The sequence below is a fragment of the Myotis davidii genome, unplaced genomic scaffold, assembly GCF_000327345.1.
Source record: "Myotis davidii unplaced genomic scaffold, ASM32734v1 scaffold448, whole genome shotgun sequence".
Lineage (NCBI taxonomy): Eukaryota > Metazoa > Chordata > Mammalia > Chiroptera > Vespertilionidae > Myotis > Myotis davidii.
Genome location: NW_006383009.1, coordinates 2,503,628 through 2,511,502, shown reverse-complemented (window position 1 = coordinate 2,511,502; position 7,875 = coordinate 2,503,628). Strand labels below are relative to the sequence as shown.

Here is a 7,875-nt window from a genome sequence, read left to right as displayed (position 1 = left end):
GGAATGGCTGGGGGCAGGGGGAGGGGTCAATCAGGGAGAAAAGAGACATAGGTAAAACTTTAGACGATAAAAAAAATATTTTTTATTGATTTTTACAGAGAGGAAGGGAGAAGAATAGAAAGTTAGAAACATCCATGAGAGAGAAACATTGATCAGCTGCCTTCTGCATGCTGCTTACTAGGGATCAGGCTTGCAACCAAGGTACATGCCCTTGACTGGAATGGAACGCAGGACTCTTCAGTCCAAGGGCGGACACTCTATCCACTGAGTCAAACCAGTTAGGAATGTATAGATATTTATATATAAATGCAAATACAAACAAACACACATTCTTGTCCTAGTGGAGCTCACAGTCTAGTTGCATAGACTTAGTTTGATATTTGAAAAGTGACGCGAAACAAGGCAAAATGAGTAGCAGCAAGTGCTGAGCTCAGGGAAGGGAGAGATCCTTGTGGGCCCAAGTGAGGGTAAGTGGGCACTGTGGGGGCTTGAGGGTTCACTTTGAGCACACATGGAACGGGGAGGGAAGGTGTGCGAAGCCTATCCAGGTACCCATGAGTGGAACAGTCTAGAGAAGGTGAGGGGTAGGGTGAGGTGAGGCCAAAATTGCGTGGGAAGTTAGACTGAATCAAGCCAACTCCTCAGCATTCTGCCTGAGGAATTCTGATCTGGATAAGGGGGAGCCATGGAAGGGTACTGAGAAGGCATGGCTTTTATTTTTAAACTAGAGGCCTGGTGCACGGATTCGTGCACTGGTGGCGTCCCTCAGTGTGACCTGTGGGGATCGGGTGAAACCCATCCAACACTGCCTGCTGCTCCTGCTGCCACTTCTGCTTCCCCTTATCCTGGCCCCGCTGTGCCTGCCGCGTGCTAGTGCCCTGTCAGTCCCCATCCAGAGGCTCGTGCCACCGCAGTAGCGCTCACCAGCCATGAGCCCTGCATCTGGTGCCCATTGGTCAGCTTAGTGGCACTCCCAGTGTGGGAGCACACTGACCACTAGGGGACAGCTCCTGCGTTGAGCCTCTGCTCCCTGGTGGTCATTGCACATCATAGCGACTGGTAGACCAGTCGTTAGGTCATTCAGTGGCATATATATTGTTTTGGCCACGAGCTTTGGCATTTTCCTTTTCCCATTTTCCCTATTCACACTCACCTGCCCCCACCCTGCCCCAAGCTTCAGGGAAAGATTCTCCCCGTTTTCTTCCAGGAAGTGTGGGCAGGTATCCTGTTCCAGCAGCTGAAAACTGCGGCTTACTGGAGCCACCTCCAGTTTGCCCCAAAGCTGAGCTCTCTACTGAGATTGTGGGTCACTCTCCCATCCTTTTACTTAGCACATTTATTGGAGCCAACTCTTGTCCAGATACTATTCTACAGCCCATATTCATATTTCCTTATTTAAGCCTCAAGACAATCACCACATTGAACATGAAGAAACCAAGGTCTAGATGAGGAATGGGTTCAAGGTCATATGGGATTCTAATTCAGACACAGACCTGGCCTCTGGCTCCCACCCCCACTCCGGGTCCAGCCTCTTTCCACTGTGCCTGTCACTGACCGGAGGAGTTCACTCTGCCAAGTGGGCTTTCTTGGGGGGGGGGGGGGGAGCTCCACAAAGGGGCATATTTGGGCAGCTCCCCTGGAGGAGCATTTACAGGACATTGAGGTGCCAGTGGGTCCCCCTTTCTGTCACTGGGCAGGCGGCAGCATGCTGGTGGCTCCTTATCTCTAGGCCTATCACCTGTGGAGGCTGGAGCAGCCTTTGAGCACCTGGAGGAAATGGTGCAGGTTCCACTGGGCGGGGCAGTGGGGGGGCTGGAGGGCAGCACCACAGCAGAGAGCCGCTGGAGACAGTGCAGTTCGGGTGGGACTGAAGGAAATGCCTCTCACATACTTTTACCTGGGAGGATTTGGATTAGCTGGATGGCTCTTCTGTGTTAATTTAATCTTGCATTTGCATTAAAAGAAGTTTTTATTCATTTTAGAGAGAGGAAGAGGGAAACAGAAACATCAATGATGAGAGAGAACCATTTATCGACCACCTCCTGCATTCCCCCCACCCTCCTTCCACTGGGGACCGAGCCCAGAACCCTGGCATGTGCCCTGACTGGGAATCGAACCGTGACCTCCTAGTTTCTAGGTTGATGCTTAACCACCGAGTCACACTGACTGGGCTGCTTTTGCATTTTTATCCATAAACATTATGATGCTTCCACATCTATTCTTTCATTTTGTTCTTGTAATATGCCCAAGACAGTACTGGCATGGGGGCTATTGTTCTCATGTCACTCATGGGTAAACTGAGGAACAGTATTAGGAGATGAAGGGAAGATATTTACTGAGTACATATGTGCTGGCACTGTCAGGTACTTTCATGCAGTAACACATGTAATTTTCTCGATGACAGCATTTCAGGGACTAGGAAACTGAGGCACAGAGAAAGAGGTGGGGCCTCAAAGGAATTCCGGTCTAGTAGTTACAGAGCTGGGGCAAAAATCAGCACCTCAGACACCCAGGGCCTGACTCTTGCCTCCTGCAGGCCCTGTCCCCAGGGTGAGACTCTTCAGGCTTCCCTCTCTCTTAGCTCCCGAGGGACCAGGGAGGCAGCGGAGGACGTGAGGCGGACATTCTCAGAGCTGCTGGGCTGCATGTGGGGAGATACACTTACTGCTCTGCCAAGGCCCCTCCTTGGAGGATGGGCTCCCCCCCCGCCCCCCCGCCATCTTCCAGAGTGGCGCCTCTGCTTCCAGCAGTCCCCTCTTTGGCAGTGGGGCCTGCTCATCCCGCTGGAGGATGCCTGTGCATGCCTTCAGCTCACAGACGCCCAGGAGGGGCTTTCCACCAGTCCTAATGGTGAGTTCTCCTCAGCCTCGGGTCTGGGACTTCTGGGGCCTCTTCTAAAGGCCCCAGCTCGCTCACTGATTTGCCCCAGGGAGGGTGGGGGGATGTCTCAGAGGCCCAGAGTTCAGATGCTCACTTTGCTTTTTGTGACTTATTCTTCCTCTTTTCATGAAAAGGTAGAAGAACCCTACCCGCCCCCCCACCCCCACCCCAGTTGTCCAGAGGATTATGAAAGAGAACAAAGTCACACATGGAAAATACCATTTCATTACTAAGCACCTGGAGGGCACCTGGCACTGTGCGAGGCTCTGCAGGTGACAGAAAACACACCGGGAAAGTCCTTTGCTCCCAAGGCGTTTACAACACACCAAAGAAATCAAATATCTGTGCAGATAATGAAAATACAGTAACACATATTCAGTCTCACTCACTATTCCTTCATTTCCTCCTCCTTTTTGACCCACGGTCTCCAGGATCCACCCATTTGTTCATTCACTCATTCATTGATCTGTTAGCGGCGAAATGACACCAGAATGTTACCAGCGATTGGACCTTGGTTCAGCAACCTGGGCACTTGAGTTCTGGCTAAGAAAGAATTCGGAACCAAGACTCAAATACAGGGTGTCCCCAAAAATGTATATACACACTTTGAATAATTATAAAGACAGTGCTAAAATACATTTCATTTTCCAGATTAAGCTATCAGCTGTTAAAGTATGTATACATTTTTGGGGACACCCTGTATAAATAAAAGTTTATTTAGAAAGTCACAGAGGTAGAAGTGAGCTGTAGGAGAAGCGAGCCAGCTGGGTTGTGTGGGCTCAGGAAATAAGTTAGAGACAGAAGAAGGGCTCTTGAGCTTAGGAGAGAGAAAGGCAGAGAAAATGTGCCTGGGGGAAGAAGAGGGAGAAGCAGGAAGGGGGGGAGAGGGAGAGAGGGAGAGAGAGAGAGATTGGAGAAAGAGGGGCTGGGAAACCCCAGCAGGGTGGATTGGTTGGTTGGAGCATTGCCCCATACACCCAAAGGCTACGGGTTCAATTCCAGTCAGGGCACATACCTAAATTGCAAGTTTAATCCCTGTTCAATCCCTGGTCAGGGTACATAAGGGAGGCAAATAAATAAATACATAAATAAATAAATAAATAAAAGAAGGGGGTGGGGAAAGGCATGAGCATGCTCAAAAGAGGAAAAAGAGCCTGTGCTGGGCCCTTACCTGAAGGGATTTTATCTGGAAGTCTCAGGGGTGACCAATAGCATATTGATCAGCTTTCCAGGTGTGTCCTTTCAGGGTCATGGTTTCCACCCATTGGTCTGCACCAGGGCAGGGGGTTCTCATGTCAGCTATGGCGTCACTCCGCCTGGCCTGGCTGTGTTTCTGGGCCTGGAGCTGAAACATACGCAACTGAGGACTAGATGTTATCTCTAGGGCTTAATGCTTACCGGAGTGGTCATGTAAGGGCTTGATGGGATTTGTATGAGGCCCCCTTACTCCTCCTCCTCCTCATGTGGGGGGTCTGCCACATGACTATTGGCATGCCAGGGGAGGAAAGGCCAGCTTGGGGATGAGGTCCCACCCTACAATTGTCCATTGCTGGGCGCCTTCCATACCTGTTCTTGCTCTGCTCATGCCTGTCTAATTGCCTACTACAGATACTTCCACCCATCCACCTATCCATCTATCCATCCATTAACCATCTCTTCATTTGTTTGGCCACTCAGACATTTATGGGGTACAAGGTACTCATCTAAATACCGGAGACACAAAGAGGACATGACAGACCCTGCCCTGAGGAAGGGGGTTGGCTGTGTAGTAGACGGCAGCAAAGTGTACTACACTAAAGACCTTGGCTTAACAGAGAGCTGAGCTATAATCCTACCACTGAGCACAGCACTCAATTGTATTGACGTCTGAGTCCCTCTCTCCCACGCACCTCAGGTATTACATTCTATTTTCAGGATCCCTGTTGCTTAGCACAGTTCCTGGCCCCAAATATTACCCCAATAAATGTTGACTGAGAGAACAAATGAAATAAGCAGGTGTTGCCATCCCTCTCGAAGTCTGCTTTCTCCTGTGAGGAGTGGGTGTTAATGCTAGCCTAGCCTGGAAGAGGTTAAATGAATGCAGTACTCTGTATGCCTAGTGGGAGGCCTGCCTGCTCTGTAAGTATTCCCTTTTTGCTCCCTTCCTTACCTGGGGCATGTCGCTTTCTGCTCTCACCCCCTTTTTACAATCTCACACTGAAGGGGCCAGCCACTGTCTAAGATCCTGACCCAGTTTGATTCCAAATACTGGATACTAGTCTAGCGCCCGGCCTTGTTCCTGAGGAAGGTTCTGTGCGCTTCTCATAGCTGTTAGGCACGACTCCTTGCATATTAATGATCAATTAAATATGAATCATCTGTAAGATGCTTCAGGTTCCTCAGGGGTCATACCTCAGTGCTTAGAAAAATATCGTAGGGGAGGTTCCTAACTGAACCAGTGCCCACCACAGCTTTCTTTTTCTTTTTTTCTTTTCCTGGATACAGGCCACTGCTTTTGTTGATTGCGTGGATTTCAGCGTGGCTTTTTAGCGATTGTCCCTGTTTTAGGTCTGAGAAACAAAGCTGCTTAAATGGGAGATTTTGATTTAATGAGTGTACAGGGACGGAGTGCTGTATTTAGTCGTCCAAAATGGCACGTGGGGGCCCCCTGCTGTCAGTCAGCCACCAGGGGTTTGGACAAGAAAACACTGGTATTTGATCTGCATTGCCCCCTGGTGGTGAGACCCAGTTTTGGACTGCCAGGGCGGGCTCTTCCTGGGCCAGGCCCAGAGCCACCGGAAAAACTGCAGATACGTTAGTTCCAGTGAATTTCCTGGGCACTTCTTAGGCTGTCCAAGACACCACAGGGTCATACAAGAAGAATAAGAACTCAATCTGCCACCAGGGAATTTGCTTTCCGGCCTCTGACCTTCCCTTGGAGATACTTGTCTTCTGGACTTCTCATTCATTTACTCATTCATTTCCTTCAACAAACATTATTGAGCACCTTCTGTGTTCCATTTGGTGCTGGGGTTACAGAGGTAAACGAAACAAACAAGCTTACCTCCTGGATGCTTACACTCTCGGGTCCCTGCCTGAGTGTCTGGTCCTTGACATACTCACACTGTCACTCCTGGAAAACGTGGCTTACACCTGATGGCCAGTGAATTCCTTGTTTAGTTAGAACTTATGATGTTCCCCTTCTATGGGATATTTAGAGTTTATTCAAGAGATGCAGGGCCCTGGCTGGGGTCGCTCAGTGGGTTAGAGTGTTGTCCTGATACACCAAAGTTGTGGATTTGATCTCCGGTCAGGGCACATACAAGAAGCAACAGATGAATCCACAGAGAAAAGAAACAACAAAATCAATGTTTCTCTCTCTCCCTTTATCTCTCAAATCAATAAATAAAAAAAGTTAAAAAGAGATCTGTGAAAAAGAGAAATACCAAAGACCTGGAATTTATGATTATTATTATTTTAAACATTTTTTTAACAGTCTTCATTTTTTCTTTTTAAATCCTCACCCAAGGATATTTTCCCATTGATTTTTAGAGAGAGTGGAAGACAGAAAGACAGAGAGAAATAGCGATGTGAGAGAAACGCATTGATTGGTTGCCTCCTGCAAGAGTCTGCAACTGAGGTACATGCCCATTGACCAGAATTGAACCCAGGACTCGTTCGGTCTGCAGGCCTATGCTCTATCTACTGAGCCAAACCGGCTAGGGCTGGACTATACTGTTAATGGTAGAATTTCAGGGTGGGGAGTTTGGAGGACAATTGGGAAATTCCTGACATTCTCCAAAACTGCCACCCAGGCCACGTCCTGCTCTGCCTGCATATACTGGCTCGGCCAGCTCTCTTATTCTAGGGTTGGTTGAGGTGACATCACTAACAGTGTGAGTTATGAACGTGACCCTGGACTCCATGGGAGTACTGTGTGGCGTTTCTTTCCAATATAAAGAAGAAAAAGAATCCCGAATTTCATTGTTCTAATCTCAAGGGCTTTATTGTGTTCTAAGAGGAGAAAGAAGTTATGCACACATACGATTACAAGAGCGGCACAAGGACAGGCTGGAGGAGCTCTCAATGGGAAGAGTCTACTCATAGCAGGAAGGTTCAAGGAAAATTTTATGCAAAGGGGTGTTTGACTGGTTATATTATTATACTAGAGGTCTGGTGCATGAAATCTGTGCATGGGTGGGGTCCCTAGGCCTGGCCTGTGATCAGGGCTGATCAGGTTCCCTGCTTCCCTGCCTCCCCGCCTCCCCCCTCCTCCTTCCCTAACCTCCCACATGCCGCCACAGCATGGTTCCCTGCCTCCCCGCCTCCTCCGTCCCTCGCTGCCCACACCCACCACCACCCACCCCCAGTTCCCAATCCCAGCTCAGGGGCCTGGCCCTGATCAGGCGATTGGAGCCTGTCAGCAGGGGGGAGAGACCAGGAGGTTGGCCAGCTCCTGCACTGAGCATCTGCCCCCTGGTGCTCAGTACGCATCATAGTGACTGGTTGTTCCATTGTAACAGTCACTTAGGCATATCTATCTATCTATCTATCTATCTATCTATCTATCTATATCTACACTAATAAAAGAGAAATATGGTAATCTGCGTATGACGCTACCCTTTTCATTGGCTAATCAGGTAAAGCGGAGCCCGTGATTGCGGGACCACTGCAGCAGCGGGTCCACACTGCCCAGGCTGGACGCCTCAGCCAGAGGCATCCTGCGGGGGCAGGGGTGGAGAGACGTTAGGCTGGGCAGGGGCAGAGCGGGAGATCGCGGGGAGCTGGGGGTCCCTGCTGCCCACGCCTAATGCCTCAGCCAGAGGCGTTAGGCCTGGGCAGGGGCGGAGCCTGCAACCGCGGGGAGCTGGCAGTCCCCTGACCAGGGCTAACGCCTCTGCCAGAGACGTCAGGCCTGGGAAGGAGCAGAGCGGGAGATTGCGGGGAGCTGGGGTTCCCCTGCCCAGGCCTAACGCCTTGGCCAGAGGCCTTAGGCCTGGGCAGGGTGGAGTCTGC

At 50.1% G+C, this 7,875-nt stretch overlaps 1 pseudogene; it reads right to left on the bottom strand.

The window, feature by feature from the left end:
- Nucleotides 1–7,495: 7,495 nt before the first annotated feature.
- LOC102756844 overlaps nucleotides 7,496–7,875 on the bottom strand; it is a 28,932-nt pseudogene continuing 28,552 nt past the window's right edge.